Genomic DNA, 16,908 nt, shown 5'->3' on the forward strand with positions numbered 1-16,908 from the left:
TTGATACAGAGTTGTTTATATTTTATCTCCCCTATCAGAATCTGAGTTCCTTGAGGATAGGAACTAATTTGTTTGATTAATATTTTGTCTTTTTATTACCCAAATACTTAGAGTACATAGAAAGAGTTTAATAAATGCTTATTGACTGACTGGCTATAAATGATCCTTATCCCTAGAGTATAATAAGCTCCTTGAGTACAGGGATTATTTTTCATTTTGCTTTATATCCCTAAGACCTAGATCAATGCATTTCGCATAGTAAGCATTTAATAGAAGTTTGCTGAATTGAAATAGAAATAGCTTTGAATTGCAGTTCCTGGATTCCCCCAGTGAGAAGCCTCTTTCTAAGAATATACTTGAATCATCACATTTTCTTCAGTAAACTAAATCAAGGACTATGGAACATCCTACTTCTTTCTTTTCAATAGATTCATCCTTCTGAGTTCACATTTGCAAGAGCTGAGTGGTTTTATGAATATTTCTAAAAAAATTTCAAACTTGATATATTCTAGTCTGAGTGAAAACTCTCTATAGCTTGTATAGTAACTTAGTCAACACTTAGAAACAGATATGAATACTATTCCATTTAATTCCATTTAGCTTTAATTTTTTAAGCATATACTTTGTTTAAAAGTCTGCTTAATAAGTGCTAAGAATTTTTTTTTAAATAGCCTCTATCCTCAACAAGCTTCTATTCTACCTGGAGAAGAAACAGTAGTATGGAGATATGCACATGGAAAAATAATACAAAGTATAATGAAAGTGATTTTTCTGGTGTAGAGGAACAACAAATTAAGTGTGTCAGTAAAGGCTTCTTGTAGGAGATGGGAAGCAAGAGATTTAAGAAGTGAAGTTAAGGAGGAACATTTTAGATATGATGAACAGTCTATATAATAACACAGTGGTCAGAGATATAGAATGAACTTTCCTGTGTATGGAACCAAGGGACTCTACACAAATTTCAAGATGGGGGTAGGGTGTGGTGCCTTTGATCTGACATAATGGATATCCCAGAAAATTTATGACTTTTTTTTAGTTTCATTCATTTTCTTTTCTTTTCTTTCTTTTAATAGCATTTTATTTTTCCAAATACATGCAAAAATAGCTTTCAGCATTCACTTTTACAAAGCCTTGTATTCCAAATTTTTCTCTGTTCCCCTCTGCCCCTCTCCAAGATAGCAAGCAATCCAATATAGATATAACAGTGAAGTTCTTCTAAATATATTTCCATATTTGTCATGCTGTGCACAAAAATATCAGATCAAAAATGGGAAAAAACAAGAAAGGAAAAAAAACAAGCAAACAAACAACAGCAAAGATGAAAATGCTATACTTTGATCCACATTCAATCTCCAGAGTTCTCTCCTAAATCTGAGTGGCACTTTCCATCACAAGTCTATTGGAATTGCCTTGAATCACATCTTGTTGTAAAGAACCAAAGGTCTTTTATTTCAAAATGGACATATGAACAAATAATATTGCACAGTTCTATAATGAGATGACAAATATATCTCAAACCATAAAGTACTATACATATATTAGCCTATGGGTGGTGAGGTGATTCAGTGGATGAAGGCTGAGCCTGGAATCAGGAAAACCTGGAGTTCAAATTATACTTCATATTATTGCTAGCTGTGTAACTCTAAGCAAATCTCTTTACTCCTTCTTGCCTCAATTTTCTTTTATGTAAAATGGGATTTGTGAACAAAAAATGAAATGTTTGTATAGTACTTTGCAAATCTTACTGCATTTGTTTATTACCCATTATGGTTCATGAATCAAAATTATACACAAGCTAGAGACAACCATGAAAGATAAAATAGATAAGTTTGCATGAAATTTAAAGGTTTTTTTCTCAAAATTAATACATCTAGGATAAGGAGGGAAATGGTCAACTGGAGGAGTTTTATTGGAGTAGAATGAGGCATTTACTCTCCTTGTGTGCAGGCAGCCTTATCCTTTTTCCTCTTTTTGCAAAGCCTACTGCAAATAGAAAAAAGGCATCTTCACACATTATATACACAACATAGCTTTATAATTTAATCTTATTTTATGTGGCTAGTTATTGTTTCTATATACACTTTTGTAATGGGAATGCTTTACTGAATGTGAAATGTAAGTCACACTGTATATTAAAAAGGGAAATGCATGCTTACAAGTCGATAATAGTCCTGACAAAAATTAGTAACAGAATCTAACAACTTTTTATAATTTACCCTAATGGATTCCTAAAAAGGAGATTACTCTGGTTTAATGATGGAAAATTTGGGGAGAAAGTATGAATAACTTTTTAATATTAGCTATTACAGGTTGACTAATAATAGTAATTTGTGGGAAATTATGGGAGAGAGAGTCTCTTAAATTTTTAAGGAGTTTTTAAGGACAAAGAAATATATTTATATAGATCTTTAAGGTTTTCAAAGCATTTTCAAATATATTAATTCATTTGATGTGAACCATAGTTATTTGTGGTAGGTAGAACACATATTATTGCTACCACATTACAGATGATAAAATTCAGGGTTATAGACTAATGGATGAGACGATTTACAAATAACTATGTACCTAAAATATATACACAGAGTTTAGTCAATTTTCAATTATGACTGACTCTTTATGATCTTACTTTTGAGTTTTCTTGATAAAGATACTGAAGTAGTTTGCCATTTTCTTATTCAGCTTATTTTGCAAATGAGGAAACTGAGGCAAACAGAGCTAATTGATTTTCCAAAGTCACACGGCTAGTAAGTATCTGAAGAAAGATTTGAACACAGGAAGATGAGTGTTCCTGAATCTAGACCTGGCACTCTATCCATTGCACCACCTAGTTTCCCATGCATAGAGTATATGGAGGGTAATCTCAGAGAAATAGATCTAACTAGCTAGGGGACCAATAAAGATTTCTTGTAGAAGGTGGAACAACACTGAGTCTCAAATGAAATCTAAGAAACTAAGAGGTAGAGTTGAGAAAGGGGGAGAGCATTTTAGGCATGAGGGACAGCTTATACAAAGGTATGGAGATAAGAAATGGGACATTATTTTCAGAGAACATCCTGTAGGCTGATACAGCTGAATCATGGAATAAAAATAAAGTGATTAAATGTTAGATACTCTTATAAATCAGGTCCTTTATTTAAACAAGACAATCTTAATTTCCCAGATAGTAACTCACTAGTCCCAAGCTAATAAATAAGACAGAGAGGAATAGTGTAAGAATGTTGGACATGGGTAGTAAAAAGATCAAATGTTAAATTCCAGTTCTTAAGCTTCTTCACTATGCAACCATGAGAAAGACAATCCAGACACTCTCCTTAGTCAAGTAAACTCCATGACAATCGACTTATCTGCATCTGTTTAAGAGGGCTGAATGGTGTGCTATCCAGCCACCTAAAACATTTTCATCTGTTTCCACTGACACATTGATATCTGTTACCTCAGGACAACTCTACACCTAGGCAGAACTTCTATAAACAATGATAGCCAACCTGAATTTACTCCTCAATGTAAACATATTTCTACCTCATTATTCTTTCCCCATATGAGTGATTCTGATCTCCCAGATATCATTTTTCAATTCCTGATTTTAGTTCTTCACTGACTGCATTTTTGTTTCCATTTCCCTCAATCCAACCATACCAAATTATTACACTAAGACAAATGAAAACCCTGAGAAATAGAGTTTTTGGATAATTAGTAATCAATTTATTAATTAGGCAACTGATAATAAATCAATGGTCAGTGGCTTTTCTCAGTAACCAAAGACATGGAGATCATGGAGATTACTGAATGCTTAAATTCATTTGGAAAAGGAGTTGCCCCTGATGGGTGAAAATCAGCTCTAATTGGTGAACAGTTAATGAAAGGAGAGACTTTTCCTTGAAGAAGTAGGATGAAAGGCCTGAGCTCTTTTTGTTGAGAATGTGATTTGATCCTGAAATTCATCTATTTCCAGAAATTTGAACAAGAGAATCCACCTCCACCTAGACCATGCTGATTGACTTTCTTTTTCATAAGCTGGGTTACTCTGAACTCCAATGAGGTGGTGGGTTACAAGGACATAGACTTGAAGCTTTGGGGCTAGAATTCACACTAGATTAGATTCTGTTTACGGACTAAACAGTTCTAGTTAGGTGAATCCTGCCTAAGATTCAGTAATATGTTCCAAGAGGATTTGGGCAATCTCATCTATCAGCAATGTCCTTCAGAAACTGACCTATAGGATCTGCTCCTCAATGAGGAAATACAAAGAAAAAAGCTTTAATACTAATTCAATAATATCTCACTATGCAATCTAGGATGTCTGCTTGAGAGATAATAAACTAGCTTTCATAAAGCTATTCCTTTTGATCATTTCATTATCTTGCACTCACTAAGACCAGTCCCACTCATGATGACACAGCTTCTCTGGCAATACTTTCTATTTTAACCTTTCTTATACTTTCACTCATATTTTGTTGTAGTAAGGAAGACAGAATACTTTTTGGTCTCCCTCTACTACCATCACTTAATGATTTCTATTATTTTAGGTTTGTTCAGTATATATTAGTCTAATCAAGATTCTGTTGACTGTTGTCTACTGACTTTTAGGAGATTCTCCTTTTCTCATTGAGTTCAGTGCCTGGTTCATAGTCTTTCCCTCTGTTTCAACTCTTGTCCTCATATTAGGACTTTTCTACATACATACTGCTATACCTTCCAACACCTTAACTTCCTATTTGTTCCATTTACTTATTTCCCATGATCTTATACTTTTATCTCACCTCAGCTATGTACAGAGATGGTAATATTTTGGATCTTGCCACTCCACACAAATGCAATACTTCTATGTTCATAAACTCTGAAATTCTGTTATATGATCAAAATATGTTGTTATTCTATTCCCCATCTTAAAACTTGCTCTTTACCCACAACCTTCAGTTTCTTCATCTTTAAGTTCTTTTGTAGGCTAGCTCTCCTGCATTGGTTACACACTCTCTTCCCTTCCTTGTATTGACCCTTTGATTAGTCACTTCAATTCTACATTGTCCCCTTCTCTGGAGTACCCACTTACCCTTTTATAGATATCAATTTGCCAAACATCAGCTCTGGATTTCTCCCATCTTCTGTTGATTTCACTCTTACCAATGTGCTGTGAAATGAAGATAAAAAAAAATCATGAAGCCTGATTGACTGGATTCACTATAATTTTCCATAATGTAATCTCAACTGCCAAGATTGGCAAAACAATCATTATCCTATTCTATCCTATCCTACTCACCATTCCCGCCCCCCCCAAACCTTTTCATCTACTCTCACACTTTCCATGACTTTCCTGGTTTCTAACACTCAGTTAAGAACTTTGCCTTGTATTTCATTGAAAATATTGAGGCCATTCCTTGAAAGCTCCCCATTCTTACCTCCTGCTTTTCTCACATCATTTAAATGCCTTCTGCCACTTTTTCCTACTTCATTCCTCTCTTCTTCAAAGAGAGGGACCTTTCCTCTTGCTGTCATTTCTTCTTGAAATGATCAAAAGGAATAGGTTTATGAAAGTTAGTTTATTATCTCTTAAGCAGACATCCTAGATTGCATAGTGATATATATACATACATACATATATATATATATACATATATATGTATATATATATACATACATAGAAAGAGAGAGAGAGAGATGGTTATTTTTCCATTATGTTAATAATCAATTATTGAATTAGGATTAAAGCTTTTTTCTTTTTATTTCCTCATTGAGGAGCAGATCCTATAGGTCAGTTTCTGAAGGACATTGCTGATAGATGAGATTGCCCAAATCCTCTTGGAACATATTACTGAATCTTAGGTAGGATCCACCTAACTAGAACTGTTTAGTCTGTAAACAGAATCTAATCTAGTGTGAATTCTAGCCCCAAAGCTTCAAGTCTATGTCCTTGTAACCCACCACCTCATTGGAGTGCAGGGTAACTCAGCTTATGAAAAAGAAAATCAATCAGCATCAAATCACATTCTCAACAAAAAGAGCTCAGGCCTTTCAGCCTACTTCTTCAAGGAAAAGTCTCTCTCCTTTCATTAACTGTTCACCAATTAGAGCTGATTTTCACCCATCAGGGGCAACTCCTTTTCCAAATGAATTTAAACATTTAGTGATCTCCATGATCTCCATGTCTTTGGTCACTGCTACATATAATAGTGATCCCATTTTCTTCTATTTTTTATAAAGGAATATCCTGAGAGAAATGATTATTGAAAAACTAATTGTTAAATAGGGGAGGGACATGGGAGGAGATGGAAAGCTATTCTCACAGACAAGTCAGGTCTCCAGAACTGGGTTACTCTTTTTCCTTAAGATTCTGAGTACTAATGATATTAATTAATATTAATTAATTCTCTAATGGTATTCAAGGCTTCACGACTAGATGTCCCCTCTCTCTTTCCAATATATAACTCTTTATATACATAGAGACCCTGAAAAGTGATTGTAATTGCTTTTCCTTTGGTTTTTCTTTCCCCCCTCCTTTTCTTTTCCTCCTTTCTTTCTTTCTTTCTTTCTTTCTTTCTTTCTTTCTTTCTTTCTTTCTTTCTTTCTTTCTTTCTTTCTTTCTTTCTTTCTTTCTTCTTTCTTTCTTTCTTTCTTTTTTTTTTTTTTTGCCTTGCTGCTTAGCAACTCCATGTCAATTCGCCATGGCAGCTTTAAGAAAAAGGCATTTTCAGCACATAAGTTTCTTTCAATGTATTCCTTTAGAAAGAAAACAAGTCAAGGATGATGAGGATAAAATAAAAACCATTATGGCCATTAAAAGGTTGCATCAGAGAGAGACAGAAACAGAGAGATCAACAGAGACAAAGAAACACAACTACTCAGAGACAGAGAAATAGAGGCAGAGGAAGCAACAGATAGAGACAAAGTTTGGGAGGAGAAACAGAGACATACAGACAGAGAGATACAATAAATCAGAGAGATGGTTAGAGACAGAGAAAGAGAGGGTAGAGACACAGAGGGGAAACAGGGAGAAAGAGGAAGCCATATACAACACAGAGAGGAGAGACAAGGAGGAAGAGAGAAGAGAGAGAGACAGAGACAGAGAGAGACAAAGATGGAGAGAGACAGAAACAGAAACATAGTTTGACAGACAGACAGAGATATACTGAGGGGAGAGACACAAAGAGGGAAGAGAGACAGAAAGGGAGATGGAGACAGAGACGAAAAGAAAATGGGAGGAAAGAGACAGGATAATAGAGAGAGCTAGAAGGAAGGGGAGAGGGAGGAAGAGAGAGAAAGAGAGAGAGACATAGAGAGAGTATTTAGCAATTATAAACATTCAAAGTCTGTAACAATATTGCAGCTTCATAATGTTCTCTTAGGGCAATTATCTGCAGATTGGATATCTACAGCTGTGTTTGCTCCCAGGGAAGTAGAGATATGAGACAGCTGTACAATAGTTATCAGATAAAGGAAAGTGACTAATCTTCTCTAGAAAGTGTATATAGCTGCATAGAGTAAGCTTGAATCCCAGAAATCTTTGTCCTTTCAAATCCAAATTCTGTAGTCCAAACTTTTCTCAGCATACAAGGTTTCTGTCCAGGCATTCCATATTTAGCTCCTTTCAGTGGTCAGTCATTCCAGTTGTGTGTCAATTAATACCATAGGTATTGAAAGGTTAAGAGTAAAATGCTGTGTTCCAAAATCTTAATGTACTTTTGAACTTTAATAACTTTAGAAATATAAATGCTACAAACTTATAAAATTGATATCTGAAAAGTTAATCATTTATGATTTTAATAATATCAATAGAACTCTTAAAATTCAACACAATCATTATCTTGTGGTAAACATTGCTAGTCAATTTTCAAAATTTGTAAAAAAAAATTAATCAAGGACTGTTCAGTATTCAAAAAGATTTCATGTATAATATGAGTAGTAAGATCATTAAAAGAATGAGATTTTTATTTATATATGACAATTTTAACATGATATGACAAGAAAAATTCCAATGGAGAAAGATCAGGTGATTGAGGTGACTAACCAAGAGAACCTCTTTTAGTGAGTCATTGATCTAAGAAAGTATCAACCAGAAACAGTTGCATGAGTATTGCAGAATCATTGGCTGAATCAACTTGTCAAATTTAGCATTTAATATAGAAATCACAATATTAAATAATTGTAAACATTTAAATAATTAAACTTTGCAATGATATTTTTCATAAATCTCTAGCATTTATATTTGTGAAGTTATTAAAACACAAAACCAAACTAAAATTTTTGGGACACCTGGAATATAATTTACCCATGTAAGTATAGCAATAAATAGATCCTTTGGATCACAGAATTAGTGCTGGGAGGCACTTTAGAAATCATCTAGTTCAATGCTTTATTTTACAGTTGAGGACACTGAGGCTCATGAATGACTTCTTCAAAGTCCTAGAAATAGCAAATGTTACAATTAAAATTTAAACTAAAATCCTCTGGTTCTAAATAAAACACTCTGTTGTAAGATTTTCATGAAACAGACATGTGCAAGAACATTTATTAATTATCTACTGTCTGTCTAGCTGAATAATTTGATGATCTTGACTCAGGAAATATTGAAAGTGTCTTGGATATGTAGGAAAGCAAGATATACATAGGATTGTATATAGAATGTAAGAGTTGGAATAAATAAGTTCATATCCCATCTCTATAGATAATAAGTGTTTATTAAACACCTACAGTATTCCAGGTTCTGTGCTAAGCACTGGGAATACAAAAAAAAATGCAAAAGAAAACAAAACAAACAAACCCAGAACAAGTCCCTGGTCTTGAGACACTCACAATCTAATGCCTCTAGCAATATGACCATTGCTATAGAAAAATCTTTCTTAAGACTTAGTATTGTCATCTTAAATCCAAGGATAAAAATAATTAAAATATCTTCTTCATAGGATTGTTGTGAACATCAAATTAAATAATGGCTATATAGGGTGTTCCGCAAATCTCAGTGCGATTTTTAGCTTTAATTATTTAAAACTACACCAAGACTTTTGGGATATCCTGTATAAGGTTTAGTTTTACTTTCCTCCTAGATAGAGAGACTGTGGTTTTAATCTTCAATAACAAAGTTGGGACGTTTAGTATTTTGCTCCTTTTCCTAACCTGGAGAAAGATGAAAGAAATATCACCCAAATTGGACTGGCCTATCATCTACTCTTTTGGAACAAATAACAGACACTGACTCTGCCTGAAGACAGGGAGCTACTTTCTTTTGCCTAGTGTTGTCTTTAGAGAGCACTCTTCTGTTAATTTTGCTTGCAGAAAGTTTCTTACTTCTCTTGTCCTTACTGTAGTCCTGAGAAAACATAACTGACTATATAGAATTTCTTTTTTTTTTTTAAATATTGGCATTTTTTGGCAGTGTAGAGAGCCATAGACAGTGGGGGAATTCTCCATAAGGTATAAGACGCTTCAGACCAGAGAGAACCTGCTCACAGTGTTTGGTTCTGCTCTCATCTACTCTTGGGACATCTCAACCTTCCCAAGAAGTCAGGGGGAGGCATGACAATCTGTGTTCTACTTGAAACAAGAGATATTTATAGTAAAAGAGATATTTACATATTAATAACAGGGAGCTTATAGTTAGCACGTGCTCAGTGTGCTGTAAAGATGTAATTGTACTAAAGTATTTAGGGGCTGAGAGAAGTTGAAAGGAACAGACTCCATCCTTGACCATCCACATGGATCTCTCCTCATCATTCCTCCACTAAAACCAAGGATTTGGGCTAGTTCCGAGATCCTCCAGAGAACTAGTCCAAATGGCATATTTTGGCACCCCAACTTGGGGATTCTAGAAAGCAGACTACATGGAAGCTAGTTAATATAAAGCAAAGAACATTGGACTTGGTGTCCAGAAGACCTGGATTCATATTCTGCCTTAGACACTTATTAGCTGTATGAGTCAAGACAAGTAATTTAACATTTCTGTCTCTTAGTTTCCTCATTTGTAAAATGAGACTACTAGTAGCACCCATTGTACGGGGTTGTTATGAAGCGCAAATGAGCTAAATTATGTAAAGCACTTTACAAATCTTAAAGCTAGCAATTATTTTAATAGATTTCAAGTTCAATATAAGTTAACAGTGTGTGTATGTGTGTGTGAGCTAAGGAAGCTAAGAAGAACTTAGTCTGCATGGAAAGAAAACATTAGCACATTTAAGTTCTCTTGTCAGAATGCAAGAAAGAGGAAATATGGGCATTCATTTTTGATGCAACTTGGATGAAGTGAATAATGGGAAAATGAGTGCATGAGAATCATAAGATTAAAATAAAGGGTTTTTTCCTTTCTTTCTTCCTTCCTTTCTTCCTCCACCCCCGCCCCCCCCCTCCTACCTTTCAGACTGTCTATAAAGAAAATTGCTGATGAATGAGATTGTCCAAATCTTCTGGATATATGCTTCTTGATCTTCAGGTGGGACCTTAATCAACTAGAAGATCTTACAAACAGAATCTAATCTAAACAAGTGCTTGCCCTTAGGAAATAAGCCACATACTTGGAATATTCCATTAGAATTTAGGGTGACCCAGCTTATGAAGGGGAACACCAATCAAACTAGTTTGGCTAGAGATGAATTTTTTTTTTGGTCCAAATTCCTAAAATTAATTAAGTTTCATGATAAGACCACATTCTCAGCAGGAGGAGCTGAAGACTTAGGGCCCATTTCCTCATTGATGTTTCTACCCACTTTTTGATTATTAACCAATCAAAGTTGATTTCCATCCTCAGGAACACTCCCTTTTCCAAAGGTTTTTTTTAATTAAAGGTTTTTATTTCAAAACATATGCATAGATAATTTTCAATATCAATCCTTGCAAAAACTTGTGTTACAAATTTTCCCCCTCTCTTTCCCCTACCCTTTCCCCTAGATGATAAATAATACAATATATGGTAAACATGTGCAGTTCTTCTATACATATTTCCACAATTATCATGCTGCATAAGAAAAATCATATCAAAAAGGGAAAAAATGAGGGAAAAAACTCCAAAATGCAAGCAAACAACAACAAAAGAGTGAAAATGCTATGTTGTAATCCATACTTAGTCCCCACAGTTCTCTCTCTGGATGCAGATGGCTCTCTTCATCATAAGATCATTGGAACTGGCCTTAATCACCACACTGCTGAAAAGGCCACGTCCTTCAGAATGGATTATTGTATAATCTCACTGTTGCCATATACATTTATCTCTTGCTTCTGCTCATTTCACTCAGAATCAGTTCCTGTAAGTCTCTCTAGACCTCTCTGAAATCATCCTGCTGATCGTTTCTTGTAGAGCAATAATATTGCTTAACATTCATATATCATAACTTATTCAGCCATTCTCCAATTGAAGGGCATCCACTCCATTTCCATTTTCTTGCTATTACAGAAAGGGCTGCTAGAAACATTTTTGCACATGTGGGTTCCTTTCCCTCTTTTATGTTCTCTTTGGGATATAGACATTGTAGAGACACTGCTAGATCAAAGGGTATGCAAGTTTGATAGCCCTTTGCAAAGGCTTTTAAGTCCTTTTACGTCCAGTGTTCTACAAAGGGCATTTTTGGTCCTGGAAAGAAACTATTGGTCTCAATTTATTATTTGCTAGCCATAACTAAATGAATTGATTATTAATTACCCAGAAACTATCTCTTGAATTTTTCATTCATCTCAATGTACTTTCCTGGCCCCCCAAAAGAAAAAAAAATCATCAATATCTAATGATTTATGGAAGGAATATCCATGCCAATTTTTGTGCTCTTTGAGACTGAAGGATAACAGCCAACCAACTAACCAACCAGTTTGTCTATTTATCTATCTCTCTATCTCTATACATACATACATATATATATATATATATATACACACACATTCATGCACATATATACACAGATACATGCATATATATGTACATATATATATATGTATGTATATATATATTATAAAATCAAGCAATTGTTTTGAATTTTTCATTTCTTTAGAGAGGTAACTAACAAAACAGAATGTGTTGTTACGTCAGTTTGCTTGTTAATGTTGTTGCTATCTGGACAGAATCAACTTCCCAGAGATATTCAAGCAGAGTGGGTAGGGACATAGTAAATAGCTAGAGTTCTAAGCTTGGAATCAGGAAAAGCTGGGCTCAAGTTCTGATTCAGATGCTTGTTAGCTGTATGATTTTGGACAAATCATTTAACCTCTCTGAGTCTCAGTTTCCAAATTTGTTAAATAAAGAACCTGGGCTAAATGACATCTGAGATCCTTCTAACTCTAGATCTCTGACCCTGTGATTCTATGACTCTACTAAGTAAGAAAATACAAATTATTACTTTTTTTCAATTGTATGAGAGTCATGGGCTCACAAACTAGAAAAAGATATAGACAATAGTCTATAGCTTAAAAAGATAAAATAGTATGGAGTTCAACATTTTTTCTTTATAGCAAAAATAAAAGTCATTTCCTGAAATAACTTCATTATCATATTATAGCATTTCATTCACTAGACTTTCCAGTCAACTTACCTGCTTATTATTCTCATAATTCCTGTAAATCATGCCTTAGAATTCATTCCCTTTTCACCTGTATCGCTTTAAATGCCTAACTTCTATCTTCTAGAGCAAAGTTTCTTAAACTCTGATCATGACTCCTTGTAGGGTCATATAACTGAATGAGGGAGGTCTCAAAATTATGATTTATTATTAGTAAATGTTTGATTTGTATGCCTATTTTATGTCTATATAACCATAGTCACATAAAAATTTCTTGCTGCAGGTGGAAAAAGTTTAAGAAGTATTGTTCTAGAGGAAGCTTTTCCTGATCTTCCTGTTTATTCATATCTTCTTATTCTTTCAGTTACCATGTACCATGTCTTCCAACTTTGGTTGAGACTGCTATTTTTTATTTTATCTAAAAGTCCAGTGACTAGCATATCACAAAATATTCTGAGTACTGGAAAAACCAATGGAGATCCTGGAAAGATTTCAAAACATAACTTCTCTCTCAAAGAAGTGAAGTAGAGGCCTTCAGAAGTAGAAGACCATATACATGATTAAATAAAGCACCTATATAAGACACTGATTATTTTTCTTTATCATAAAGGATGGTTAGATCTTTGAGAGTTGTAATAATTGTAAAATTGAAAAAAGAAATCAGCAAAATTTTTTAGAAGAGTAGAATGTCTACTTTTTTTGAGTTGGGGATATGAATGAGGAATGAGAAATAATTTAAAAATGGCACAGGGACTTTAGAAGTATTTAATATTTTTGATAATTTCTGGGTATATTGAAGATTATACTTCTAGACCTTTCCTGGACCTTAGAGAGGCAGTACTGCCAATTTGCCAGAGATAGCAGAAGAAGTAGAATTGTTGATAGACATAATAACAATTGGCGGCTAAATAGCTAATTACATAGTCTCAGCTGGTTTAATTAATGAACAACTGAGAGACAGTCCATAACTTTTACCAAAAAGTGGAAGCATAGGAAAATGTTAGGTATCCTTGTTACCACCACCTAGAGCAGTTACCACAAGAGAAATGGAAAGTAATAAAACTTGTATTTATTTGCTTTATTAATAAGATGAGAATAGATACACTACTTATTACATTTAAAAACAAGCCTTACTTTAAGGAGAAGGAATTGAATGGTCAATATAATTTATGATTTAATAATCATTTTAATGACTATATTAGCACTATATAAATAGAGTTTTCCAGTGCATAATTTCCAATTTTCTATTTCTTTAGTTCAGTTGTGTTGCTAGGAGTTAGAGTTAGGAATACATTTGATAAGTTTTTTCAGTTGTATGATTCCTGGCCTGTGGCTACAAAGTGGGTAGGTTCTTGATCTCCTTTTAATAGTCCCTATAAGAGTATAAACCAATAAATTTATAAGTATAGACCTAATAAACTTGATGTTCTTAGAGAGTGGGTGTGTCTCTGTTTGGAACTTGGTTGTCTTGTGCTAGATTTGGACATGTTTCATGGAGTTTCAAGGAGGGTGGGTGATTAGGGATGAATTGGATAAGTTGTACTATTGCTGAGAAGCTACTCTTTTGCATAGACTATAGAAGAGAATCTTTAATAAAGACTTGTCTTTTTGTCTTGTTCATTATTTTGAGCACCAGTCAGAATACAAAGAATTTAGAGTGGGCTTAAAGCAGAGACTAGATGACCACTGAAAAATTGATTACCAGAGTTAGAGGAACAATTTAAAGTACAAAATGAAGAACAAAACGATACATATTTTGACTTTTTTTGTCAAAGCAATTGGGATTAAGTGACTTGCTCAAGGTCACACAGCTAGTACATGTTAAATGTCTGAAGCTACATTTGAACTCAAGTCATCCTGACTCCAAGTTTAGTGCTCTGTCCATTGTGCCATCTAGTTGGCCCTTGTCCTCTTTTGTTATTGAATATTATTCTGATGGTGCAGTTGTCCAGTGCATTTCATTTTTGGAGGAGTCAAAATCCTTAGCATAGAATCATAAAATTTCCTATCTGGATTGGTTTTTGAGATGAAAACGGAACTTAGATGAGGACTATTTGCCCTAGCAAAACCAGTTTTGTTTTCATTCTAATCACAAGGTGGTGCTATAAGCCAGGAGGATAGTAGAGGCTCTTGGAGGAAGGTGGGACCCACTGGAGAGAAAATGAGAATTTTATCAAGTATTCATAAGTTACTATGAGTTCTCTAGGTTGTGTGTTCACTTTTTATGAGGTAGAGTAAAAATTGTTCTCTACCCAAAGTATACATTAGTACCTTGATTGCTTGTATGCAATTTGGGGAATCTTTCCCTGAATCTGTAGATATCTACACCTACTAAATTTCCCAGAGGCAATCACTGATGGAGAATATTGACTATCTCTAAAGTGAACTTAATAATTTTCCCCAAACCTGTTCCTCCTCTTGACTCCTGTTCTTTCCATCATTCACCTGGACACAAATGCTTGAAAAATCAGGACCATCTCTAACTTCTCTCTTCCTTCCTCTCCCACAACTCCCTTTTGAATTACTGCCATGTCTGCAAAATTATAGAATTTCAAGAGTTGGAGAGGCTTTCAGATGTTATCTATTTCAACTTATTCATAGCTGGAATATCCCTCAATAATTTCTATGGCAAATGGTGATCCCCTTTTTACTCAAAGAGCTCCAATGAAGGGGAAGCACTGACTCTATAAGTTGTCCATTCCATTTTTGGATAGGTCTAATTATTAGGAGGTTTTACTTTTACTGAGTCAAATCTATTTCTTATTTTACCTATTTAGGAGATTTGTAATATGGGGCCAAGAAGAAGGATATTCCTTTTTCTGCACGATAATTTTAAAATGCTTAAAGCACAGAATTTATTTAATACTTTCTAATTATTAATGGCTAATGGTGAGTGTCCAGGATGTCCTATAGCTTAGGCATGCCAAATGGCCAAGACTACAATTGTCAACCACTATGACTGTTTTGGGCATTCATCAGCTACCTGGACAATTATGTGGTATAGTGGATTATGAGATTCTTCTTCCTGAAATCAAATTAGGGTTCAGATACTTACTACTTGTGTGATCCTACAAATGTCATTTAAGCTTTTTTGCCTCAGTTTCCTCATCTGTAAAATGACTTGGAGAAGAAAACCACAAATAGGATCACAAAAAATTAGACAAGACTGAAAAACCACTGAGCAATGACAAATTGGCAGGTTTTTGTGGAGGATGTTAATATATTGATAACTAATAAGACTCAGTTTATTCTTTAGTAATTAAAAAATCCAGTTTACCATGGCTGGAAGGCATTGCTCTATAATTACACACACACACACACACACACACACACACACACACACACACACACGGCATTGCATATATATATATGATTTTTGACAGGATCTAGCTGAATTGCCATATTTCTAGGTACTTTAGAAATACAAAAATAACTTACCAAATAGAAGAAAGGAGGAAAAGTCAACAATTCAACAAACATTTGTTAAGCACTTATGGGCAAAATATTCTGGGATATAAAGACAAGAAAGTAAATAGTCTGTGCCCTAAAAGAATTTACATTCTTCTGGGGGAACAGCACATCACAAAAAATATATACATAAACATAAAAGTCTATACAAAATGTCATGGAGCCTTGGAACTTGTCCATGTTGCCTAATATGGAGGCACTCTGCTTCTGCATTTTCTTCTACAATGTTGGTAGGAATTGCCTCCACAGATTAAGTATATCTGGAATAGACTGAATCTTTAAAAGTGCCAAATTGGGAAAGGTTCACTCTTTTTCTTTTTTTTCTTCTGAGTTGAGGGTAAAAATTGAAGTTGCCTTGTATCACAGCCTCATTAACTGAACTGATAAGGGGGGAAGGGATAACTCCTTTCCTTCTCCCCTCTCTTTTTAGGTTCTTTATCTAGTGGTGATTTTGTTTCTTTTCTGATTTTTTTTTTGTTCTTGGTTTTAGATGCAGGCAATAATTCCCCTTGGATTTAATAGTTGAAGACATGGTTTCCTTGAAGCCAGGATTATACACAGGTATGATGTTACAGCCAGTAAGCCTGGAAGAGAAGCGCTAAGAAATGTTCTTGAGACTCAAGCCTAAGAAAATTTTGGTGTGGATTTGGGACTGTGCTATATAGGAATTGAGCTAAGCTTTAACCATCATAATCTCTTTCCCAGAGATTGAGGTGATATGGAAGTGGAACAGTTTATTTCTTACAAGTTTTGGGGAATTTCTACATTTCTTATATATCTTCCAGGTAAATAGTCTTTTATAAGAGCTAATATGACTTTTAAGTGACTAGATTATTAGTTCCTTGAAGAGTCTGTTTTTTTCCCTCTTTATATCCCTAGAGCTTGTCATAGCATATGGTACATAGTAAATACTTAATCTTTGACAGAAATGGAACTGGCATGTAAGGAACTCTCCTACACTTGACAATGGCAA

General features: G+C 34.4%; 1 long non-coding RNA gene across 1 annotated transcript in view; it reads left to right on the forward strand.

Annotated features, from left to right (window-relative positions):
- LOC127561972 (uncharacterized) overlaps positions 1–16,497 on the forward strand; it is a 43,900-nt gene extending 27,403 nt beyond the window's left edge. Inside the window, exon 3 of the long non-coding RNA XR_007953582.1 lies at positions 16,426–16,497. This is a non-coding gene — a long non-coding RNA (uncharacterized LOC127561972). The remainder of the gene's footprint in view (positions 1–16,425) is intronic.
- Positions 16,498–16,908: the final 411 nt, after the last annotated feature.

The sequence above is a fragment of the Antechinus flavipes genome, chromosome 4 (genome assembly GCF_016432865.1).
Source record: "Antechinus flavipes isolate AdamAnt ecotype Samford, QLD, Australia chromosome 4, AdamAnt_v2, whole genome shotgun sequence".
In the NCBI taxonomy this organism is placed as follows: domain Eukaryota; kingdom Metazoa; phylum Chordata; class Mammalia; order Dasyuromorphia; family Dasyuridae; genus Antechinus; species Antechinus flavipes.